Below are 5,355 nucleotides of genomic sequence, written 5' to 3'. Positions count from 1 at the left end.
TCCCACAATTAAAACAGCAGTGACGGTGCCTGTCATCCTTTCCAGTATTGAAAAGCATAAAGTAATCTGTTGGAGATGTTTCAGGGTGAATCTTCTATCTGCTCATTAATTCATCATTAATATTTACCTATTTAATATTTAACAGGACCACAGTTTGCACTGGCAGAAACAGACGCCATCCTAATTGCTGTAATGTCAATCACTAATGGTTTTACCATCCATCTATTCCAGAGGAACTGCAGTCTTTCCTGCCTGTTTAGCAGTTGGTTTTTGCATCATCTCTGTGAAGTAAGATAATCTAGTGAGCCACTGTGGCCAGGATGGACCCTGGAGCACAAGGACCCAAGGGTCAGCTCTGCCCCAAACAGAACTTACACCCTGGGCCTCTTCCAAATTGTTCTGCAAAACAACTTTGTCTCTCAGGGACTGTGTGTCCTAGGCTAATATGGCAAAATACTTACCTGTAATTTTACTTCACACAGAGAGAAAATAACAATAAGGAAGTTAAAAGTGACTATCTGTTTTGGTTCTCTGAGGATTGCAGACAGGATGTCTGCTGCTCGAACCTGGAGTCTTGAGCAGGGAAGCTGGAATTCATCTCTGGGGACTCTGGAATAGATGACACCTGGAAGATGATATTCCAGTCTGTGAGTGGTGAGGGGACCGTGTGCATCGTGGGGCTGTAATGCTATCGTTCATTTTCCTTAGTGTGCTGAGACTCTGGACTGATGGACAGACCCGTGCTTGGCTTCTTACCAGGACCACCCTTCGGCTGTGCTTGTCCTTGCCCACTCGAGCACTACCAGAGCCAAGGTGGCGCCTGACCTCATGCCAGTTAGAAGGTGTCAATCCATAATTGCATTGACCATGCTATGGTACTGGTCAGATATCAGAAATGCAGTCTGATCAACAGAAGACAGCACCAAAAACAAATGAAGACAAACAAAACAGGGAACCTAAAAAGAGTAATTTAATCCTATGAGGTTTGTCATAGGTGTTCATAACGCTAAATTTATGCAAATACAATTCACTTTACACATGCAAACTTTACCTTTTCAACATATTGAATGTTCATCTCGCTGCTCAGAGAGCCAGCTTAAATGGCTTCTGCACTGACTGTCACTTAAATATGAAAACCCCGTGAAGCCACTATTTGGTGCAGTCTGTAAGTTACCTGTTGTGGAGGAGGCTGCCCCAGTTCCAAGTGTGCAGCAGGTCTATGTTGAGCAATTAAGCAGTTTGTAACACGCTGCTTACAAACCCCATTTAAATGCTCGGCCTCCTGAAAGAGCCAGAGCTCATGCTAGCAGTGCAGCCCATGGTTGGGAAGCCACCCTTTGAAAGCCACACAGCTTTTATTGCACCTCTCTTAAAGAAGCCCACCCTTGCTCGCCGCTGTGAGCCCATCTAGAAAAAAAATTGTGGCTACCAAAAGCCATGCTTAACTCTGTTCTTTTGTGTCTAGAATTCCTTTTTAAGCTTTCTCAGCTTTTATGTGCATGTGGTTACCCATGTTGACGGTGCCAACTTGTTGTGGAGGAGGCAGTTTGTTTCCTTCCTGGTTGCTTAGCCCCAAAATAATCACACAGAAACTGTCTTAATTAAATCACCGCTTGGCCCATTAGCTCTAGCTTCTTATTGGCTAACTCTTACATACTAATTTAACCCAATTCTATTAATCTGTGTATTGCTACATGGCTGTGGCTTACCAGCTAAAGTTTCGGTGTCTGCCTCCAGTGGGGGTACATGACTTCTCTTTGACTCCACTTCTCTCTCCTAGAATTCAGCTTAGTTTTTCCCTGCCTAGCTCTGTTCCCCTATAGCTCTTCTATATGCCCAAAGCAGTTCCTTTATTTGTCAGTGGTATTCATATCACACAGAGGGGAATCCCACACCAGTTACCTAGGGATGGTAGAGAAGCAACAATTTGGAGAGCCTAACCTTGTGGCTTTGATCCATTAAGCATCCAGTGTGGTTTATTAGAGATAATATAAGCAAGAAAGAGAGTGGAGTGTGTGGCACAGAACTAATGTCCCAGCATTTGCAAGGCTGAGGTTGGAGGACAATGACAATTGTAGCCAGCCTGGAATACACAGTGAGTCTGCGTTGAAGAAATAAAGTACCAATGAAATAAAAGCTTGTGGAGGCCCCAAAATGTGAGCCTATTTTCACCTTGTCTGAAGGCCAGAGAGTTTCAGCTTGCTCAAAATCTTGGCTACACATCCTGACCTATGGTGTGGTTATTTGGTCTCTTGATGTTAGTTGACCCATACAGGTAGATCAATGGTTGGGAAATTCAAGCATACTTCTGCTCCTTCTTTTGAGATGGGGGTTTGACCTTGGAAATGGCTGCCTTCAGGATACTTGGTCTAGAATGGGCTCACTGTCTAAACAACAGAATGCTAATGACTTGATGTCTCAAAGTATTGAAGCAAGTAACTGTTCTGGTTGTCCTTTGTATCATGTTAAAGCAATCCTTTGTCTTCTTCCCCCTGTGGTATAAAAGTGTGTGGAAAATTAAATGCGGGGATTTCAGTATTCACTGGAACTCCCTCCCAATACTATCTATCCTGTGTTTCTGTTTCATTATTTTCACTCATGTCTTTGTTTGCTTTATATTTTTCTAATACTCATGCCCCTACCCTGGCAAGTGTTGAAGCATGGTCCCAGACAAAGCCTAAAAGTGGAAATGACAGTTTTCACGCCATCTGTAATTCATCTTGCTTAGAACTAACTTGAATTCCTGATTTGTGTGCCATAAAGTTTGAGAAGTCAGTAAGATCACGGCTGAAATAAAAAACTGTACAGAACCTAAATTGCAATTCAGATTTATAGTAAACATTTTCATAAGAACATACACACTATTGTGGAAAAGATGTCTAAAAGTAGGTCATACAAATTTCCCTGGGGAAGATCAGGAAATAAAAAAACAAAGCAAAAATATCTATGCAAAAATATTCATGAGAAATATGACTTCAAGGCGAGGACGGGAAGATCTAGGACGGTGTGAGGAAACGAAATACGTGAGCTTCGCCTTACAGAAGAGGTGTTTGCAAGCTCTTACACATGCTTTGGCTTTTGAGAGGAAGAAGATTCATTCACAAACAAATCAAAATTAACCACTGTTTACCTAAAAATATTTTAAGAGATTGCAAAAAAAAAAATTAAGCTAAGAGTGTCTTTAAAAGATACAGGAAAAAGCCAGGCGGTGGTGGCACATAACTTTAATTGCAGCATGCAGGAGACAGAGGTAGGTAGATCTTCATGAGTTCGAGGCCAGCCTGGCCTACAAGAGTTAGTTCCAGGACAGGTAGGACTGTTACATAGAGAAACTCTGTCTCAAAAACAAACAGAGAAGAGGCAGATGAAGGAGCATGGTGGAGGGTGTCCCATCAGCGTGAGCACCATGGAAGAGGGTGTCCCATCAGCGAGAGGAGCATGGTGGAGGGTGTCCCATCAGTGTGAGAAGCATAATGGAGGGTGTCCCATCAGCGTGAGAAGCATAGTGGAGGGTGTCCCATCAGTGTGAGGAGCATGGTGAAGGGTGTCCCATCAGTGTGAGGAGCACCATGGTGAAGGGTGTCCCATCAGCGTGGGGAGCACGGTGGAGGGTGTCCCATCAGTGTGAGGAGCATGGTGGGGAGGGTGACATCATCATAGAAGATCATGGTGAGTTGGGATTCGCCAGCACGGAGGAACACAGTGAGTGGGGTAGATCCACCAGCATGAAGGAAGGAGCATGGTGCGGTGAGGACAGCCATTATTTCTCTGTGTGTTTTGTATGCACATTGTTCTTGTATCCTCTGTTGAAGCCAAACCTATTGGTTTAGGGCCTTACACGAATCTTAAACACTAATTACCTGTAAGTTCCAAATACCATCCCACTGGCCCCTCCCCCTGTATTCCAATATATGGATTCTGGAGGGACAAAATTCAGCCCCTGCAGCCAATTCATCTCCACAGCGGTGGCAGCATTTCAAACTCCCACCAGAATGCCAATTTCTCTATTTCTCTACATCTTGTCAGTTGTTATTGGTATTTTGAGTCACTATCTAAGAGTGGGAGATGTTACTATGCCCCTCCCTGTGAAGCCTGGAAAATGTGGCTATGGTCACCCGTGTGCGTGTTGCTTTTCTCTGTTGGTGGCTCAGTACTGTCCAGTACGCCAGCTGGTGCAAATGGGAGGTGGGAAACAAAAACCAGGACCTTGGATTCAAGAAGAGGGAAAAACCTGAGTCACAGACCAGAGCAAGCTGGTTTTCACTCTTATCGGGATGGATGGCAGCCCCTCCCCAGGTCATCTGCTAAGCTGGGTGGACTGGACTGTGGCCCTTCCACAGGGTGTCTGCTAAGAATCATTTAAAAGGGGTAGAGCTTCCCAATGCCTAGGGCTCACTTGCAGCCTCCCCTCCAACTGTTTTACAGGCACTGTGCACCATTGCAGTTGTTATCCTGTAGAGAATCTTTCTTGTGGAGAAACAGACCCAAGGATGGGGAATTTCCCTGTTTACTTTAATCCTACTACCTGGGTCCTGGATCCAGTCAAAATAACTGCAAAACTAAAAGTCAACTGAACACAGTAGGGTCCCTTTGAAAAGGCCCATGCATTCTTGAAAGTACGTGGGTTTTCATGAAGCTGGGCATGGCAGAGCCTGTAGTTCTAGCACTCAGGAGTCTGAGGCAGGAGGATTGCTGTGAGTTTGAAGTGAGTCTATGCTATTCAGAAAGATACTCTGTGTGTGTATGTGTGTGTGTGTGGTGTGTGTGTGTGCATGTGCTTAAGAGACAGCTTAGCTGGTAAAAAGTACTTGCCTTGCAAACATGAGGACCGCAGTTAAATTTCTAGAACCCATGTGAAAATGCCAGGCGTGATGCCATGTGTTTGTAATCCCAGGGCTGGGGAGGCAGAGGCAGTATGATCCCTGGAGACTCAGCAGCCTGCCAGTCTAGAGTCACTGGTGAGATCCTGGCCAGTGAGAGAGCCTGTCCCAAAGAAGGTGGCAGTGCTCGCTTCGGCAGCACATATACTAAAACTGGAACGATACAGAGAAGGTTAGCATGGCCCCTGCGCAGGGGTGATACGCAAATGCGTGAAGCGTTCAAAGAAGGTGGCAATGCTCCTGAGGAGGACACTGAGGTTGTCCTCTGCTCTTCACACACAATTGTTCACCTGTACGTACATACATGCGTATGTACGTACAGGTGCACAAGCATGTAATGAAGAGAGGGAGGGAGAGGAGGAGCGCTGAAAGGAAGGGAAGAATGTTAAACTAAGGGACTCACAGGCATCTAGCAAGCATAAGAGGCAGAAAAACCCAAGACAAGCAGGAGTCAGTGGGAGAGAGGGCGCAGCAC

General features: G+C 45.2%; 1 non-coding gene across 1 annotated transcript; it reads left to right on the top strand.

The window, feature by feature from the left end:
• The first annotated feature begins 5,003 nt into the window (after nucleotides 1-5,003).
• Nucleotides 5,004-5,110, top strand: LOC130864210 (U6 spliceosomal RNA). The gene has a single exon (XR_009055909.1). It is a non-coding gene; the product is annotated as a U6 spliceosomal RNA (small nuclear RNA).
• Nucleotides 5,111-5,355: the final 245 nt, after the last annotated feature.

This window comes from Chionomys nivalis, chromosome 21 (genome assembly GCF_950005125.1).
Source record: "Chionomys nivalis chromosome 21, mChiNiv1.1, whole genome shotgun sequence".
In the NCBI taxonomy this organism is placed as follows: domain Eukaryota; kingdom Metazoa; phylum Chordata; class Mammalia; order Rodentia; family Cricetidae; genus Chionomys; species Chionomys nivalis.
The sequence above is the reverse complement of the archived record's forward strand: the minus strand, read 5'-3'. Positions and strand labels throughout refer to the sequence as shown.